Source organism: Lissotriton helveticus, chromosome 2_1 (assembly GCF_964261635.1).
Source record: "Lissotriton helveticus chromosome 2_1, aLisHel1.1, whole genome shotgun sequence".
Taxonomy (NCBI): domain Eukaryota; kingdom Metazoa; phylum Chordata; class Amphibia; order Caudata; family Salamandridae; genus Lissotriton; species Lissotriton helveticus.
The window spans coordinates 791612371-791633241 of record NC_136059.1 but is presented as its reverse complement, the minus strand read 5'-3'; the positions used below and the strand labels follow the sequence as shown (position 1 = coordinate 791633241).

Below are 20871 nucleotides of genomic sequence, written 5' to 3'. Positions count from 1 at the left end.
TTTCATAGGGTGGGCAACCGCACCATCCCAGTTGTATTGTACACATAGGATTCTGTACTTATGTCTAGCATTGTAAACATTTAAGAAGCTTATTGGCTGATCTTTTGCTTTCAAAGATGACTTCGAATTATCCACCAATTCTCAGGTTCTTGAGTCCAGGAGGTTATCATGCATCAACTCTTTTGGGCTATTTTTTTAACTTTGCTGCACAGAGTAACAAACCTATTAAACCCACAAAGAAATTTATATAGGTAAATGCATCACCTTAGCAACATTGTAGGTGTTTAAGGTTTTCAAAATGTCTCTTCCCTTCAGGTAAAAAGAAAATTATTTTGCAGATGTCTTCTGGGATGTCGACAAAGCCCCCCTACTTATATTTGTCATGAGGAGCTGAGTTTAAGATATATCTGCGACTGACGGAACTGATATGGCACCCATGTGTTTATGAGTTTCGATCTGATCTATTCCTGAGGCCGGTTGAATAGGAATGCCACACTGTTTAAAGTTGTAATAAATACGCCCTACTATCCCCTAAAAAAGAAGTTACTTACCTCCAGTAACGATAAATCTGTAAGGTTAGTAGTTTAGTAATAGATTCCTTGCATTAGAATTACCCCCAAGCATCAGACTGGATCCAGAATTTTTTTTGTCAGGAGTACCCTTGCGCGTCGAAAGGTGGCGTCGGTCGTCGGGATGATGTTGCAGTAGCAACTTTAGACGCCGCCCTCGTGCGCAGACGTCAGTTCTGTACATGACTTTTCATGCCAGAAGCGCAGAGCCGTGCAAGACACTTACCACTGGTGCACCATACTAGGGCCCAGAAAGGAAGTCCTTAACTCAAGAAGTCAGTTTGCAGAATGGGAAGGATGAGTGGGGCAGTAAGGAATCTATAACGAACCTATATTTCTTACAGATATATCGTTACCAAAGGTGTTCATCTGAAAGAAACAGTTAGTTATAGATTCCTTATTTTAGAATCGATACCCCAGCAATATCAACCCCAGAGGTGGGTCTGCGAACTAAGTTCACACCAGGAAGTCCTGGAGAATAGACGGCCAAAGAAGCAGTCGCTCCGGACTTGGCTGTCCAGGCAGTAGTGTCTTGTGAATGTGTGTAGCGATGCTCACGTAGCTGCCTGACAGATGTCATTAAGGGGGACTCCATGTCCCAAAGCAGTGGTAGTTGATGTCGCCCTGGTGGAATGGGCACGCAACCCCACTGGAGGCTGCTTCTTTGCCAAGGAATAACAAGCTTTGATGTATAAAACAACCCATCTAGAAATGGTCCATTTGTGCACGGCCCGACCTTATTTGGTGCCAACGTAGCCAAGAAAGAGCTGGTCATCCACCTGGAATTGTTTTGTGCAATCCAAGTAAAAGGAAAGCACACGTTTTGGATCCAGACGGTGGGGCCTCTCTTCTTCTTTGGAAGGGTGAGGAGGTGGAAAGAAGGTGGGCAAAGTGATGGTCTGTTCAATATGGAAAGGATAACCACTTTGGGAAGGAAGGCAGGACGAGTTCGAAGGACAACTGTGTCCGGATGAACAGTCAGAAAAGGAGGCTTAGAAGAAAGTGCTTGGAGCTCACTAACCCTGCGCGCAGAGGTGATGGCCACCAGAAAGGCAGTTTTTAAAGTCAGAAGCCTGAGAGGACAGTTATGTAGCAGCTCATAGGGAGCGCACTTAAGATATGTAAGAACCAAGTTCAAGTCCCACTGAGGCATTATGAATGGAACAGGAGGAAAAAGATGAGTAATGCCCTTAAGAAAGCGATTTACAACAGGGGACCTTAATTAGAGGCTGAAAGATCGTAATCATAGCCCAAATATCCCTGACTCGCTGTTCGGGAGGATAGACCCGAAACTGCGTCGTGTTCAGAACCACTCACATGAAGAGGAGCTTCTGAGAGGGATTCAGGTGTGACTTCGGCACGTTGATAGAGAACCCCAGCGAATGCAGGAGGTCCGCCATAGTCTGGAGGTGGGAGACGACAGTCTGGGGCGAGCCCGCCTTCAACAGCCAGTCATTGAGATAGGGGAAGACTGGAACTACTGATCTGCGCAGATGAGCTGCGACCACCGCCATCACTTTCGTGAACACTGAGGGGCGCTGGTAAGGCCAAAGGTAAGCACGGTAAAATGAAAGTGCTTGTGGCCTACAGTGAACCGCAGGTAACGCCAATGAGCCGCAGGAAGGGGATGTGAAAATAAGCGTCTTGCAAGTCCAACGCTACCATCTGGTCTCCAGGATCGAGGGCAGACAGGACCTGAGCTAGCGTCAACATTTTGAACTTCTCCTTCCGGAGGAAGCGGCTGACATTCCTGAGATCCAAGACAGGACGCAGGTCTTTGTCCTTCTTGGGCACCAGAAAGTAGTGGGAATAGCAACCATGACCTACTTCTGGGACAGGAACTAGCTCGATGACTCCCTTGGCCAAGAGTGCCAAAACTTCATGTAGGAGAAGGGCCAGATGATCCCCCGACATGCGATGGTACTGAGGTGGCATGGATGGAGGGGTAGTCTCGAAGGGGATGCAGTAGCCCCTTCGGACTATTTGCATAACCCATCTGTCCGACGTGATGGTGCGCCAGTGGGGGAGGTGATGGCGAATCCTGCCGCCCACTGCGGATTTGTGGCCCTGAAAGTTCGGACTAGGAGGGTTTGGAGGCTGCTGCAGAGGGGGCTGTGGTGGACTGGCCAGCCCGCTGGCCCCCAGAACCACGGCGGTCTTTCCCACGTCCCCAGCCACGCAGGGGCTGAACAGCTTGTGCTGGCCTGTGGTTCTGGGCGGGACACAGCGGGGCACCCCTTCCGTAGCCATGAAAGGGGCGAAAAGCAGACAGTGCAGGGCAGGTGGTGAAGAGGCCCAAGGACTTGGTTGTAGCTCGAGAGACCTTAAAGCGCTCCAGTGTGTTGACTGCCTTGTCACCGAATAGGCGACGGCCATCAATGGGCATGTCCATAAGAGTGGATTGGACATTCCCTGAAAAACCAGTGGACCTCAACCAGGCGTAGCGTCGAAGGGCTACTGAAATGGTCCTGCCTAGTGAGTCAGCGGTATCCAGCCTACAGCGGATGGTAACATTTGCTGCGTCTCTCCCTTCAGCAACTGCACGGGAGAGTACGGCCGGGCCTCCTCCAGGCACTGGGGCAGAACTTGCGCCACCGTATCCCACACGGAGTGGGTGTAATGGCCCAACAGACATGCAGTGTTTACCGACCGCAGTCACAAGGTGGAGGAAGAAAACATATTCTTCCCAAGATGGTCCAGCTTTTTGGATTCCATATCAGGTGGTGCGTTAGCGAATGAGCCTTTGGAGGTGGAGGCTTGGACCACCAAGCTCTCAGGGGTGGGGTGTTGAGAGAGGAAAGTGGGGTTGCCCGGGCCGGGCGTTGGGCTATCATCCTATCCACAAGAGCCCCTGTGTTGGGCTGGACCAGGTGCCCAAAAAGATGTCAGTGAAGGCTTCATTAAACGGTAGCAGGGGCTCCGAAGACCTTGCTGTCAGTTGAAGCACCTGTGTCAGGAGGTTAGTCCTCACTGCCACCGTAGGTAGCTCGAGGAGGAGAGCCTTGGCCCCTCTACACAACACCACGGCATAAGACACTCCCTCCTCTGTAGCCACAGTAGGAGGAGACAACATGCCAAGGTCTGGTGAGGTATCCAGATATCTGGCTTCCCTCAGTTTTTCTCTCCAGTCCGGTTTGTAGCCCAACAGGTCAGTTAAAGGGTCTCAAGACCCCTCCCAGTCCTCCTCACCTTCTGGCTGTTAATCTGGTCTAAAAGAGCCAGGGTAGAACAAGGCACAAAAAGTACCCGTCGGTGCTGGATCCGGTGTCGGTCACCGCTGGTCCGGCTCTGTGGCTACATCGAGGTGGAGGCTGGGGTCGACGTTGGCTGGAGACTCAGCCGGCGCCGGCTGCCGACGTGGTGCCGGTGGAATCAGCGCTGGGGGAGGTGTAATCAGGTCGACCGGTGCTGATCTGGATCCAGGCCTGGATCCAAGGGGACCCTGCGGAGCCAGGGCCGAAGCCACCGGCACCAAAGGCCCAGGGCCCCAAGGCGAGTCCGCGGGCCCGAAGGCGCGCCGGCGGAGTCGGGCTGCCCAAAGATAGCATGCATCGCTTCGTAAAATTGGCGCAGCTCGGCAGGGGTCGCTCCGGGTCCCGGAAGGGAGGGAAACTAAGAGTCGACCCTTCGGGATCCACACGCGGAGCTATGGGAGGGGCACCACCCACATCCCTTGTCACGTCAGCCGACCGACGGGGAGAAGTCGAAGAGCGACAATGCTTCTTTGACTTCTTCTTGTGCTGAGGAGTGCGAAGACTTGGAAGAAGAATGGTGGTGGTGGTGGCTCCTCGGCCTCCCAAGTGACCGGGACCTCGAACGGCGCAGGGCAGACTGCCGATACCTCGAGAAGCTTTCGGGACCGCTCACGCAAAGACTTCTGATTCATGGTCCGGCAGTAGCAGCATTACTTGGGATCAGGCAAAACAGGCTCACACAGTGAGGATCCGTCACCGACATCAGTCAGCTACAGGAACGCAAGCCTTGGAACCGGGCGTCCCTCGTGCACCAGGAGTTGATAGACTCAGCAAAAATGGTGTCGACAAATGTCGAGAAAAAGTCAGTCAAAAAGTGACTGGAGGTACCGCTCTCTCCGGATCTGCGCTGGCTGGCGCAGAAAAAGAAAGAACTGAAGTCAGCGTGCAAGGGCGCCGTCTACGTAGCTACCGCGACATCATCCCGCCAACCACAACGCCAAGGACGAACACTGACGAAAAACTTTCCGGATCCAGTCTGTTTCTTTCAGATGAGGATGAGTGTGTGTGTGTGTGTGTGTGTGTGTGTGTGTGTGTGTGTGTGTGTGTGTGTGTGTGTGCGTGTGCGTGTGCGTGTGTATATATATATATATATATATATATATATATATATATATATATATATATATATATAGCCAGGATTCCCCGAGTTGTACTCCAAAGCATGCAATATTTATTTCATCAAGTGATATGTCTTGGGTGACACTTAATTGTTTGTAGGAAGACGACGACGCATATTAAGGGAGAACAAAGAGGTTGTTAAATTAACAGTGAAATCATTTATGCCTATTAAAAATGTTTTATTGGCCTGGAAAATTACTTAGTTTGGAGGAAGGGGGAACGGGGGACACGATTTACGAATGTACCTTCCTAAACTAGGTTTAGAATATATATTTCACACTGTATCTAGGTTGGACATTCTAACAAGGAGTGCAGTCTACTTAGTATATTGTCACAAATGTCTTATGGTAGATCCCCAAATAATTAGAAATTCCAGTTATTTGAATCCTTCAATTGTTTTAAACATACTTACTCAGTAGTAAGCACCCTGATCAGAGGAAGAAAATAAACAAGCACTAGCAAAGCCCATAGGGCTTGCCTATAAAAGCCATTGGCTTCGGCAATGTTTTATAGCAATGCTGAACAGCAGCGCGGATGCTTTCCATTGTGGACAAAAATAATTTTTAAAAGTGCTATGATGCAGCCAGTCCTAATGTGCTTTCTGTTTTTAAATGCATTAGCGCTGGATGCGTAATAGTCCCTTTTTAATGATTATTTTTAGCCCAGCAGCCAGGCAGCTATACAGCATGGCTAGAAAGAATTGCCAAAATCTGCAATGCCCATGTTATACATCATAAAAAAAGGCAACAGGAGAGCCAATAGCCTCAAAGGAGAGGCCTATTAGCTTTGCTAATGCGTGTTAGCTCTTGGCACAACACCCCTGTGATTCCCAGCAAATCATTTACTCACCCCATGTATAAAAAAGAAAACAAATTACATTTTCAAAAAAAGTCTATCACATACAGAAAGTCATTTCCCCATTTTCATGTCTTAGCGAAAATACATTTGGAAGCAGAAAACATCTATAGTCACAGTAAAAATCAGTTTCAAAGGAGAAATGGGTTTCTTTGATGTGTGTGTGGCGTATTAAAACATAGCTTCAAATAACAAGAGGTTAAACAAGGAAGACAGGAAAGAAGAAAATGTATAAGTAGTACCTCAATCACAGCACGATCAGCGGAAGGACAGAAATCAAGCTGAAGCAATCAGTACTAGGTCTATGCTCCAGCGAAAGAAGAGGAAGTGAAGCCAGCATGCACTGGCCAATTAGAAGGCAAAAATAAGAGCGACAATGAGGTCAAGTAGTGTTAAGCAATGGGCGGTCTGGTCTGCAAGTCCCTTGTTGCGTACAATATCTATTGAAAGCAAGAGTGCATGCGCTGTGGCAAGAGAGACCTAAAAAGAAATACAAACTTTTTAACAATAAACAAATGCTTGAGAAGATTTCCGAGGTTACATCCGCTGCAGAAACATTGTTGCAGGAGGTATCAAGTTGTTATATAATCCAGTGCTGCAGGGAAATCCTTCCCAAAAGGAGCATCTAGCCTCTGCTGGAAATAATGGATAGATCCAAGCACTTAGCTAGAGGCTGTTGTGTGCACATCTGAAAAAGGGACAGCAGAACCATATTTGAATGAACCCAGGTGTCTAACTGAAAGCTAGCAGTGCACAAAATAGCTCCCACAATTTCCTCCCAACCAAACCACTGGCTACAATTTCAACCTAGACAAATAATCATGCCCATCAACACACACTGGATCGGTTGATCTGCAGCTTTGACCAGCAAGGCCTTGATTACGAATCCCAGCTTATGGCTGAGCAGATACAGTAGTGCAGCCCTGTCTAGTAGCACTACATCGCCTACCTTTAATGTTCCAGAACCACAAAAAATACGAAACACATAACAACACGCCAAAGAGGCAGTGAGAAGGGTGTGAGAAGGCCTGACAAAGATTAAATCAGGCTCTCCAGCTGATCATTTACCCCCCTCAAGCCTGTAACAAGCTCCTTCCTCTAATTGCCAATGTTCTAACTCAAATCTTTAACATGTTGCTACAGCAAGCCAAGGTCCCCCTGAGATGGAAACAGGCTCAAATGAAGCCCATTCATAAGAAACCATCAGCAGACCCCAACCCTCCGGCCAACTATCGCCCAATCTCCCTCTTACCTTACTTCAGGAAGGTGCTTGGCCATCTTATTAACAAACGGCTAACTATCCGTTTGGAGAAATACGGTCTACTTGACCCCTCACAATCTGGCTTTCGGGCCTCCCACAGTACGGAGACTGCTGTCGTTGAGATTGTCGACAACATAAGGCTTACCCTGGAGAAAAAGAAATCAGTGGTCCAGGTTCTCTTGAATCTGTCTGCCGCCTTTGATACCATCTCCCACAGCATTTTGAAACATCGACTGTGGGAGCTGGGTATCAGAGGAAAAGCCTATGCCTGGTTTGAGAGCTATTTGGCCGACAGGTCCACCACTGTGGTTGCTGTTACAATGACCTCCTGTAGTTACCCTGTAACTGTTGGGGTTCCTCAGGGTTCAATACTCAGTCCTATGTTGTTTAACCTTTACCTAACTCCTTTAGCTGGGATCATTAGAGCACACGGCTTTCAGACCGTGTCCTATGCTGACGATACCCAACTGTTGGTCACTTGTGACTCTGAACACGTCGGCACCCAAGCTCGCTTTAAGAGCTGTATGGTCCAAATCAACAAATGGATGAGTACAAAGAAAATACAATTGAAGAGCAGTAAATCTGAAATGATCTTGTTAGGAAGGGCCGAGGAATTCTGGTCGCCTGATTGGTGGCCCCCGGAACTAGACATGTGTCCCCCTTCCAAGCCATCAGTACGTAATCTGGGGATATCCAGTGACGATTATCTGTCTATGAAACCCCATGTCAATCAGGTTCTGGGGGTCTGTTATGGGATCTTGCGTAATCTCTGCAACATTTTCAAATGGCTACCCATGGAAGCAAGAAAACCGCTGGTGCAGGGTCTCGTTATTAGCCATTTAGATTACAGAAATGCCTTGCTACAGCTTTAAATGAAGATCTGCTCTCCAAGCTCCAGATTCTTCAGAATACTGCAGCTAGGCCGGTCCTTAATCTCCTCGGAGATGTCAATTTAAAATCTTAAGTCTTGTTCACAAGACAATGTATGGGGCAGGCCCATACTACCTGAAAAACAAACTTAAATGGTACTTACCTGGTAGAACATTAAGGTCAGGCTCCAAATCGTATCTTGTTCAGCCCCGCTTTCGAACCTCACGCAACGGAGGTCGCGCTTTCTCATATATCGCCCCCTTGTTATGGAATAAATTACCGGAACACATTTCATCCACAACTGATCACAAATGTTTCCGTAAAAAACTAAAAACCTGGCTTTTCCCTTAGTAGCCTACTAGTCTTGGATTGCTGTCTGATCTACCGTTTCTTTCGCTGCTAGCGCCATGAGACCTCGCGGTGAGTTGCGCGCTATACAAGAACATTTGACATTTGACATTGGAAACTCAAAAGTTAAATCTGGAAACTGGTATATTTTCAACTCTTCTGAGAACAGTTGAAGTCAAGTAGCTGTATATACTACATTAGAACAGTATGTCAATTTCCTGATGATGCATAATTGTATATCTGCCAATCTCCTTATCAGCAGTAGATCCCCAGCAGTAGGGGAGAAGAGCCAGTGGATGTGCTTAAGCTGGTAACTATGTCACAGAGGCAAGGTGTTGATCATATTCACAGCACGTTCAGTGTCTTGGTGACAGGGAAGAGCCTCCATAGACAATCACTGTGTAAGCAGCATTCCAGCTGTGTCACACAGGTGATGGTGAGGGGGAGTAAAACCAAGCTCCAGGGAACATAGGAAAGCAGCTTGGCAGCTGGGAGAAAAAACATAAGGTGACCTCATGGTGTGAGAATAACCTCATCAGTATGGAAGAAGAGCCGCAGAAAGGGAGCAGTGGTCTGCTGCAGAGGAGAAAAGTGTTAAATTCCTGACTGTGTGATATGTCACTGTATTATTCAGGAAAATATACTCTGTGATCAATTACCACACTTTTAAGATATAAAATAGACCTGAGGATATACCTAAACAGTCAATGGAAAGGTGGTAAACAAAAACAAAAAACTCCTGTTACTGATTCAAGAAGTTTGTGACAATGTCTTAAGTCAATGGGCCATGAGCGAAAGAAGGCAATGGCTGAAGGATGCGGACCCAGAGACAACGATTTGGTCATTTATTTATGTACTGAAAAAAAGGTCTAAGCCTACACTGGACAAAAAACAGACCCCCTACTTGAAGACAACCTACATGCTAACTGCTCCTCCAAAATATCAGTGATATTTTTAACAAGCCACTGCTAACCCCTCAAGTTCCAGGCAACTACATGCAGAGTTTGATGGCTGAGATGTAACAGTCTTCATCGATTCTGAGAAAGCAGGACATTGCTGTGGTGGGACTATAGAAGCTGCACAACTGAGGTACAACAGATCAGCAATCCAAGTTCTGCAAGACCAATCAGGGGCTATTATCACCCTTGATCTGTGATAGTGAATTTTATGATTCAGCATCTAAAGAGGGCAGTGGAAATGAATCATGCCAGCGGTAGGACCAGGTCAGAACAAACACATCCTCCAGATACCATAAAGGGAACAATCAAGAATGGAAAATATGGTGGGAGGAGCCAAGCTCGCGAGCGTAATGGTCGCCTTGTAGCTCGGCTCCGTCAGCCCTCTGGCCTGACTCGCATATCCTGCTGCATATCCTGCCCAGAGACGACATAATTCCGGAGAAATAGGAATGCTACGTTTCGCTCTTACTCACCGTTTGGCCTGGAGGCTTCGGCGTGCTGCGGTTCCGAAGTTGTGCCCCCCGAAGGGACCTGGGCCTTCGTGGTGTTGAGACCGGGGCCTCGCCTATTGGATCCGGCCTGGCGTTGTGGTGACCGTCGGCCCCGGCCGAGAGACTGCGCCACTGGTGAGAACCGCTGAGTGAATATCCCGGTGACCCTGATCCGGGCCCGCCTTGACGGCCGTGAGGCTGGTGCGGGGCGCGGTGCTCCGTGGACTGATCGTGTGAAGGGGTCCCCCCGCCGCTGCTCCGTCCATCGACCCTGGACCCTCGTCCTCGGACTCTGTTTGTGAGGAGCGCCAGCGATACTGCAGACGGCCCCCCGCCTTGGGCGAATCTCCTTTCTTCACCGAGACTGCCATTGCTGGGACCCCCCGGATATCTGTAAAGGCCCGCATTTGTGAACTGTTCCCTGAATCGCGGAGGGTGGTGAGGAGGCTGAATTCACAAAATGGCTGCCGACGACCTGTGCTGTGGGTCTCCTCGTTATGACGGACTTGGGTTGCTGGACTGCACGGGGGCCTGGACATGTGTGCGTGAGCCTACGATTGGAGACGTTCTTGATGCCTTGCGATCCTTACACGCGGCCCTGGCCCCCGGTGCTCCTGGAGACTCGATTCGATCTGCCGCCATCTTGGGTGAACACTCTTTCATGGTCCCCTCTTGTCTCAGTGATGCCACTGCCTCGCCTCCCTCGGTCGCTACGAGGGTTACTGCCGCTGTCCATCGACGGGTCTGCTGGCCGGTGGATTTGGAACCTCCTGCTCTTCGAGGTTTGGAGTTTGGGGACCTGGATGTCGTGCGGGGACCCGATCCTCCCCGGGTGCCTGAGAACAATGGTGGACTGCTGCCTGTTTTTGCCTTGATGGGGTCGTGTTTCTATTTTGCAGGGAAACCCCCGCTTTTCCGAACGGCGAGACTGAACTCCTGTCTTTTATTGCCCTTGTTGCTATTGCTGAGACATTTGAACTGCCTATTTGAACTTTTGCCCACTGGCTTATTGATTGCCCTCCCTGGCCTACGTCTTTCTCGTACTTTCTTTCATTTGTGTGCTTGCCTCGCATCGTGTTGCTTACTTCACACTGTCATGTGGTGGGTGGTAATTGTGGTTAGGAAGGGACTGGGGTGAGATGCACGGCTCCCGGTGGTTTATTGGTATACGGATCCGTGGCGAAGTTGCTCATATTTCTAGTGCTGTGGGTGACCCCCCTGTACGTTTTTTGGCACTCGAGATTGTGTCGTTCTGGTTCACATGTAATGTGATCGTATGGTTGGGTGGAGGGCTGTGGCCGACCGTATTTGTTCCTGCCCTCCTGCTCCTCCCTCCCATTTATTTCTTTTGTTTTCATGTCCTTCTTTTTGTCTCTTTATTCCTCTTCTCTCTTGTCTCTACTACATTTCGGGTTCTGGTTTAGGGCGACAGGCGCGCTGTTTGGAGGGTAGGCCGTAGCCTTCTGCAGGGGTGCTGGGTGGGATGGGTGGGTTGGGTCTTATTTGATGTTTTATTTTCTTCAGTTCTATGGCCCTTTTGTATCTCTTTATTGGAGTGCCGCGTCTGTCCTTGCCTTCCGTGGTATGATTGGGGTGGGGTCTGTAATGTCGCTGTTCTTCTTCTTGTAGTTCTGCTGCTTTCCATTGCGACTCCCATGCCCTCCTCGTTGCTGATATTCCTGCTCTTTTATGTGTTCCTCGCTACGGGGCGCTTGTTTAGGTGCGGCATTCTTCTCTTTCAGTCTGTGTTTTCCTTTCCCTCTCTTCTTTCCTCTCCCCTCTCCCCCCCCCCTTTTTTTCGTTCTCTCCCAAGGTTAGTATGACGGGTTAGTCTTGGTGTTGTCGCTATTCCGGCCCCTTTGTTCTGTTTACAATGTGCTACTGGGTGGTGGGGATGCAAAGTTGTTATTAATTATATATTGACTTGTCTTCACTGCATCTGTTTTTATACCGATATATACAGTGCTGACACTCCTGCATTGCTGCCCTTTAGCCTTTCTGTTGCCAATGGTTTGATTTGGGAATCCGGATTCCTCTATATTGTCGCCGAGCCTGTCATGCTCCTTATCGCTATATTATAAAAACTAACCTTCTTTGCTCCTGTTTGCTGGCCGTTTGGATCCTCTTTCCTCCCCCCTTTTTAAGATTGTATTGATTACGTTCCTCTATGATTAATTCTGTAACCTCATTCTGGACTTCTTGACTGCTTTCACGTATCATGGCCGGCCAGTTTGGTTGTAGGCCCAGATTTGTATATCCTGTCTATACAAATAAAGGTTTAAAAAAAAAAAAAAAAAAAAGAATGGAAAATATGACATTTCATGCTTTTTGTCATCACCAAAAGATCAACCTCTGGGAATCCACGTGGTAGAAAGATCTGACACAGGTCTTTCTGTTAGGTCTTCCATTTGCGATTGATGGCGGATGTTCTCCTTTTATTTTGTGTTGGTCTTCCAAGATAGATGAACTGCTGAGACAACAATTTCGCTACTTATGACTGAGTTCTGTAGGAGGATAGGTTCCTTACAAAGTATCACTGGCTGCACTTCCATTCTTGTTTAGATAAAACATGGTTGCAGTGTTGTTCTTGAAGAACTATCACTGATGCCCCTGTACATGAGGTAGAAATACTTTCAAAGCCAAATCAACACCACTCAATTCCACAAAGATAATTTGGATGGTTCTATCCTTGAGCAACCAAGAAGTGTTGAATGTTAGATCACTGAACCCATCACAGAAGAAACCGTAACTAGCAATATTTCAGGAAGAGGAATCTGAAACAGTTCACCTTTCAGAAGATTGAGGAGAATAGTCCACCAGCAGACAGAGATTTAAATGGCATACCTCACACTGCCATAAAACTAATTTCAGTGGCATCTCAATTCTCACATTTTCCTTGACCTGGAATTTAGACTGCACATACAAGATATTGTTAGGATCAACAGCCTCAGGACAGAATTCGGATTATGCTTAGGTTTGGACGAAAACCTGGATACAATTGCTTGAATGCTTTGCAACCTTTTCATCACAGAATACAAATGTATCTGACGTGTCGAGAATCACACCAACTAATTGAAGTATTATTTACTGAAAAACCAAGACAGAGCAAAAGGACCGTAATGGAATAAAGTCTTTTTATGGGGAGTCTCCAGACCTGAAGTCTTTAAAAGCCCATTTCCTAATAAGGATAAATATGTATGCAAGGAGACCACCTTAACTTTGTAAATACTCAAGGAGCTATGATCAGGTAAAATGGCTGAAAAAGGAATTCCCCACAATGAATCTCAAGTACATCTGTAATCCTTGGCAATAGGGATGCGGAAATAAGTATACTAGAGGTCTAAAGAGACCTCCCAGTCCTGTTAATGCAACAGAACTTAAACTTGTAGGAGAGAGACAATCTTGAACTGGGCATATATAAGGAATCTTTTGGCAAATCTCATATCCAAGACAGAAAAGAGTCCTTACACTTCTCGAGTATCATCAAGATTTTTGTCTGGCGAATACAGCAAAGGTGAGGATTGGCTGCCAGGACAATCGCAGCCAATAAAGCAGCAATTATCCCAAACTATTTGCAGAACCCATTCATTTAATGGTTTGTCCTGCCAATGGCTGGAGACATGAAACCACCTTGCTTCCACTGGAGTTGTGCGTTCTGAGCAGATGGAGTGCTCAGACAGGTTTTGTCGATGTTGGAGTTAAGGAGGAGGAAGAATGAGTCTGAGCCTGGCATCCCTGGCCTGATTCTTTTCCCCTGTAAAGGTGAAAAAGCTGCCACATTTTCTGCTTCTATAGTAGGTGATGGTCAAACTGGTTACTATAGCCACTACAACTTCTACACTGCCAGAGAACTCTCTTGAATGGAGATGTCAGGACTGAAGCCAAGGAGCGTCTCAACTCTGTTTAAAGTACTCTAATGACAAATCTTTTTTCCAAAAGGTCTGTACCAATCAAATGACATATCCAGTAACTGTGCGTGGACATTATCTGAAAATCCTGTAATGTGCCGCCAGGCATGCCGTCTCAATACCACACTGGAGCACATTAAGTACATAGTGGCAAACAGCATGTGTATAAGGTGCCAACAAAAGGGTGGCATTGAATGAATGACAAGCCTGGCTTCCAGATTCAAAGATCATTTTTCCTTAGAGAGTCAAACCTTTTGGATTCTCTGTATGGAGGGGTGAACAGGATATTGTCCATGTCCAGCTTACAGGATGAAGCAATGTGCAACTAAATTCTCATAACAAGAGTGTCAAGACACATGTTAATAGACAGCATGTGTGGTTCTACATTTCCAGGAAGGAGCCCTGAGAATAGCCAGGGATGAAAGTGGCTTATTCTACACTCTCACAATCAATAAAAGCTTCATTAAATGGTAGAATGACATCAAATAGCTGCTTTTGTGTCGAAATCTCTTTAAACAGAAATATATAGGAAGTATAAGAAAGTAAAGAGATAATAAGCATCTCTGTTGCCTTCTTAATAACAATGATACAATGAAACTGCCCTGCCTTAATTGGACATTCTGGGGGCCAGAAATTCACCTCTGGTGAGTTGTCAAGACCACTTATCCTCCTTGTTGTCATTATCTTCAACCTTCTAGCCAAATAAGTAAGGAAACCAGATAGCATTGGAATTCAACCAAAATAAGTCCAGAAAGTGGAAACGGTTTTTTGATAAGTTACTTTAGGTAATTGATGATTCTTCTGCTCTTCAAGTTAATAGGACTACAGCATCTGATTTGTTGGAGATTTTGGTTTTGAAAAAGATACCAATGTCAATAATGATGCCTCAGGCGAGGACCGGGCATCGTAGCCACACATTCTGCAGTAAATGTTAGACTCAACCTCCGATCCAAAGCTGTATATGGAATTGCAACACAAGAGATGGATGGCTCTGAAGGGGCTGAAATGATGACTGAGGCGCCAACATCAATGGATGGGCTATCACTGGCACTAACTAAGAATCCACTTTATGTGCCTAAGAAGAAGCCCCAAAGGGTGATGGGGCAAATATCTTGAGCACAGTAGGTTTAAAAACTTTTTTTTTTTTTTTTTTTTTTATTAAACCTTTTTTTTTTATTAACATTGTGCATCACATAGTCATGACAGTAACAGCATCAATTATCCTGTACAGTATCGATCATGGTACATTCAGCGGATACCCATCATCTGCAGCGGGCAAGGTACAACATAGATGAATTCCAACAATGTTCCGGAGTCAGAAGCCACTGCGCCTGCATCCCTCCCCCCGCCATCGTAGCTGTGCAATTAGCAAAGGGGGGGACCCCCCCCCACCCTCGTAGTCAGGCATCCCCTCAGCAAGGAGAACCAGGAGTTCGTAATGTCATCAGTCCGAAGTCTCCCTGTCGTCGCCCAGCGAGACACCCCCGGCGCCCGGTGTATCAACATGTTATGAGTGTGCCCAGGTGGATAGGGAGCCGCTGCGCGCCCCAGGGAGCCCACCACGGGAGGAATATAAGGGGTGGAGCACCACTGGTCAAGGGCCAATCCGTCGGGTGGTATGCATCATGGTGAGTGCAGTGTAATGTGCATTTTCACGCTCATGGGCCAGGAATCGGCTCGTCTTCACCGGAGGAGTCGCTGCCGGCAGCTTGGGACAGCCAGTAAACCTGCAGGGGGGACCAGAAGTCCCTGGGTCTGCAGCGGGCAGGCATAAGGTCCGCATAAACGCCATGTTGGTCCTGGCAGTACTTAAGGTCGTCCAGCCACTCCTTAAACTTAGGTGCCCTCCCTCTCCCCCATCTGCATGCAATCCTCCGTTTAGCTAGAAGGAGCGCGAGATCGACAAACTTGCGATCCGATTTGGGAATGTTTTTGGTATAACCTAGCAGCATCATCACCGGCTCAAGGTCAAGAGGACCAGCGATCATCACCTGCAACGCGGCATGCACCTGCTCCCAGTATTCCCGAATTACTCCACAGTCCCAGGCCAGATGGAGGAAACCTGCGCCCTCCGCACGGCAACGCGCACATCTGTCGTCATCCGACAGTCGAAATCGCAGTTTCCGAACTGGTGTATAGTAATACCGTTGCACAAATTTATAGTGGATAATTTTCAGTCTACAACTAGAGGAGACCCGTGCGGTAACCGAGCAGCAGTATCCCCACTGTTCATCAGTGAGAGCAGTGGGTAGGTCAGCATCCCAGGCAGTACGTGCCTTGGACGGAACAGGGGGCCGTTGCTCTCGAATGGCCGAATATAGCTTCGACACCAAATGTCTGCCGTCCGAAACAAGCATGATGTGCAGCGGCAGGACCGCGCCCGGTTCCTCCGGGTAGCCAGGAATTATCTCCTTCATACCCTGCCGGAGCCGGATGTAATAAAAGACCTCCATTGGCGTCGGGGGAGTAGCACCAAAGAACTGCTCCTTAGTGCGGAACCGCTTCTCATGAAATAAGTCCCCCCAGGTATGAAGTTGGATGCGGTTGCACATGGAGTGAAATCCATTTTCCGTCAGGAGCGATAACTTCGGATGATATGAAAGGGGCAGCGCCGATGAGTAGAGCATGGGGGCTTCCAGTAATCTAGTCACTCTACGCCAAGCGTCCATGGTGCAAGTTACAGTGGTGGCAGGCGTCTCAACGTCCCCGATCTGGCCCAGCAGCATGCCCTTAAGCGGTAGCGGGTGAACTATCCAGTCCTCAGCTGCCACCTGAGGCATGAAGGGAGTGGGGTGAATCCAATAATAAGCATGTTGAGCCTGCGCACTGAGGTAATACACCTCCAAGTCAGGCACGTCGAATCCACCCCGGTCATACGGTTGCGTCAATACTTTCCAGCTGAGACGCGGTTGTTTCCCGCCCCAAAATAGGCGAAGCAGTTCAGACCGAAGACTTTTGAAGAAGTAGGCTCCCGGGTAATAGGGTATATTTTGAAAGAGGTAGAGGAAGCGCGGAAGGATGACCATTTTTATCAGGGAGGCTCTTCCCGCCATCGACAGTGGGAGGGCCAACCAGCGAGTCACAGTATCGGCTAATTTGGAGATGGCCACCCCATAATTCAGGCGGACCGTGTCCTCCTGAGCGAGTGACACAACAATTCCCAGGTATTTCAAATCCGTACTACACCATTCCAGCGGGTAATCAAGCGGGAAAGGGGTCACCGAGGGCGTGAGGGGGAAGAACTGCGACTTCTGCCAATTGATGTGTACGCCGGAGACTCCACCAAACAACACAAATTCTCTCAATAGGGGGTTGAGGTGTACTTGCGGGCGCCGCACATATAAGGTAACGTCATCCGCATAGAGGGATATGCCTATCTGTCTCTGGTTGCAGTTAAAGGCGCTGTCCTTATGCAACTGCCGGATCCTGCAAGCCAGGGGCTCGATAGCTAGGGCAAAGAGCAGGGGCGACAATGGGCAGCCCTGCCGAGTCCCTCTCGTGATTGGTATCTGCGACGACAACACTCCGTTGATGATGACCCTAGCAACTGGGGAGGTGTAAAGCAATGTCACCCAGGCAATGAAGATCCGGGGGAAGCCCATCCTGCCTAGAATGGCCAGGAGATAGTCCCATTCCACCGAATCGAACGCCTTGGTGGCGTCCAGAAACACAGCAGCAACCGGCAGGTCCGGCGAAATGGTAGGTATGAGGGAGAACAGGGTGCGGAGGTTATGGGACGTAGCTCTACCCGGAACAAATCCAGCCTGGTCCGGCAGCACCAGGGTAGTCATAAGTAGGGATAACCTAGTGGCAAGCACTTTCGCAAGAATCTTTGCGTCGCAATTTAGTAGCGATAAGGGCCTATAGGCGTCGGTATCCTTCGGGTCTTTCCCCGGCTTAAGCAGCGAAGTGATTGCCACCTCCCTCATAGAGCCCGGTAGTACCCCCTCCTCCAGCGACTCCTCGAACACCTCCTTCAGCACTGGTGCCATTATGTCTATATAACATTTATAAAATTCGGCCGGCAGGCCGTCCAATCCCGCGGCTTTACCGTTACTGAGTGACATGATCGCATCTCGGATTTCATCAATCTCGAAAGGACACCCCAGGAATGCCCTATCATTATCACTCAGCCAACACAATGCAATGTCGTCGAGGAACCCACTGAAGTCAACCTCTCCAGTCTGCTGCGTGGTATACAGCCGTTTATAATGCTGCAGAAAGGTGTCCTGTATCCCCTTAGTGTCCTGATAAGTCCTGCCTTCGCCATCAGTGATTTCCAGTATGTGCGTGGCAAATCGCTGGTGTCTAGTGAGCGCTGCTAAAACTTTTCCCGGCCTATCTCCTTCGCAATAGCGTCGAGCCGTCCAGTACTTACCACGGAATTTGGCTTCCCTGGCCGCCTCCTCCTCAAATTCGGATAACTTGGTTCTGAACGCTATCGCCAGGTCAGGGCAAGGGTTACCGACCATCTCCGCCTCCAACGCTTTAAGTTCCGATTCAATACCCGTCAACGTGCGCACTATTTCCCGTAACACGCCACAGCTTTTAGAGATTGTGACTCCGCGCACGGTGACCTTAAAAGCCTCCCAGATCGTCTCAACCTTAGCAACAGAACCCCTGTTCCTAGGGAAGAAAGCCTCGATTTCCTCTCCGAGTTCGTGTTTGAACACCGGGTCAAGGAGGGCCGAGGGGAATAGCCGCCACGGTGGGCGTATTCTCGCATATCCAGGCAATTCCAGGACGGTCAGCACAGGGCAGTGATCCGAATATGTTCGAGGTAGGTGCCGCACCTTGGCGACGCCACCAGCCAGACCACGTGAGATGAAGCAGTAATCAATCCTGGCCCATGAACGTGCATGCGTGGTGAAGTGGGTGCCCTCCCTAGCCCCAGGATGTAAGTGCCTCCAGCTGTCCAACAATCCCGCTTCCTCCAGTATGCCCCGCAACGCCTCCCCGGCTTTCGTATTGTACTGTCCGCTACCGTCTGACCTGTCCGCCCCCGGGTACAAGGAGAGATTAAAGTCCCCCCCCCAGATCACATGTGCGGCCTCGACCTCAAGTGCATGTCCCCATAGTGTCAAGAAGAACCCAGGCGTGTCAATGTTGGGTGCGTAACAGTTGATGAGCATAACAACATCAGTGCCCAGTCTCCCCCAGAGGATCACATATCTCCCCTCACTATCCGTCCGAACACCCAGTTTTTGGAACGCTAGTCGTTTATTAATCAAAATGGCAGTGCCCCTGGAATAGGTGGAATAGGAGGAGAACTCCCGCACGGTCGCCCATCTGTCTGCAAAGCAAGGGACGCAACGTGGATTAAGGTGAGTCTCCTGGAGTAGAGCTATTTGCACCTGGTGTCTATCTAAGTATCCCAGCACATTCCTACATTTCTGCGGATTATTAAGGCCTCTGACATTCCATGACATTATAGACACAGTATTTAAAGCATGATCACCCGTGCTCAACATCACATCCCTGTACCCAATGAGTGCAAACAGTCCCAGCACCCTGTGGTGCCACATCCTGTACCAAAAACCACCGCGTATAGCATCGTCGGGTGTCTAGATCAGTGATACTGCCACAACCCGTACGTCCATTCCCAGCACACATGCCATAACTATCATCCGCACAGTCATTCATTCTCCCAACAATCCCCCCCTCAACAATTGAACATTCCCCCTCACTCCATTCACAGTAACAGAAACCCCACTCCCCGAGCCCTCCCCCAACCCACTGAAGCAACCCAAACTTGCCAGTATTGCAATTCCTCCCCCCCTCCCAAACCCCGTACTCAATAACCACAGCAGAACCATGTGGGGAATCCCCTTCTGGGGGCATCAGAGGTACACGTCTACTCACCCCAACACTCCCCTCCCCTCCCGCATATACCATATGGGGAAGACAGAGAAGAAGGGGTGGTGCCTGGCCTAACGTAGTCCTGTAGATGTATGCCTCTAAGAAAAACCAACAGCACCGGACCCACAGCCCGCGAACAGTAGAAAACAATAATAATTTCAGTTCCATTCCCAACTGCCACCCGCCCAGTCACCTGCAGCAATATCAGTGCGTGCGTCCCAGGCACTAGTCAATCAAAGGAGCAATGCGCGCCAGCTGGGCAAGTAGTCCGCTGGGGGTCCATGGTGCAGTAAGGCAGATACAACAAGCAAATGATGAGGGAGCATGCCGCCACAGAGCAGCCAGGGCGGGGACACCGATGTCACCGCCAGCAGCACCCGGCCCCTACTCCAGCAGTGCGACAGGGGGCGAGTGGCAGAAACCTCACGGGGGCGCCGTTATGAGTCATTCATCTTGTGCAGCAGGATCCCCTCCCGCTTCGTCCGCACCCTCGTTACGCCTGTCTCTCCTCTCTGTGCGAATCCGTTTAACATAATCCTCAGCGTGCTGTGGGTTCGTGAAGAAGTGCTGTTTGCCCTGATGGGTTACCCGGAGCCGGGCCGGATAAAGAAGGGCATAGTCGATCTGCATATTCCTCAATTTCTTTTTCACTTCAAGGAACTTTTTCCTCTGATCCTGTACCATGGGCGTGAAGTCCGGATAGAGTGAAAACTGTACACCATCACACGATAAATTCCGATGCGTGCGGGCAGCTCTAAGGGCAACGTCCCTGTCGCGGTAGTTAAGTAACCGGGCGATGATAGGCCGCGGCGGCGCCCCAGGCTTGGGGATCGGGGCCAGTGAGCGGTGCGCCCTCTCTACTATGAATTGACTCGAGAAGGCCTCCTTGCCCACAGCCGTTTGCAGTATGCGCTCAACATAGTCCTCCATGCGCCCAGTGTTGGTGGACTCCGGAACCCCCGTGACGCGGATGTTATTGCGTCTACTTCTCGCCTCCAATTCCTCATTCTTCGCCGCTATCACTCTGAGGATGTTGTCCATGCGGGTAAGGCGTGTGTCGTATGTCGCGGCAGTGTCCTCGGCCGTGGAGATGCGTCGCTCCGCCTCAGAGAGCCGCTCTTCATGCACCTCCACTTTTTGTACCACACCGTCCATCCTGGAAGATAGCCGATCAACCTTGTCTACAACCGTTGCGAATCCCTGACGCATCTCCTCAATGATCAGGCGCAGTTCTGGTGTTATGACCGCAGGAGGGACCCCGGTGCTTGGCTGTCCCGTGGAGCTCCCGGCGCCCGTTGCGCCTCTAGTTGGTTTCTTCGAGGCTGCAGGTTCGAAGGACAGTCTGGGTTGCTTGGCATCGTTCTTGCCCATGGTGCCC

The 20871-nt window shown here is 49.3% G+C and overlaps 1 protein-coding gene across 2 annotated transcripts in view; it reads right to left on the bottom strand.

The window, feature by feature from the left end:
* PGGT1B (protein geranylgeranyltransferase type I subunit beta) overlaps nt 1-20871 on the bottom strand; it is a 315684-nt gene that overhangs the window by 62346 nt on the left and 232467 nt on the right. The window lies entirely within an intron of this gene.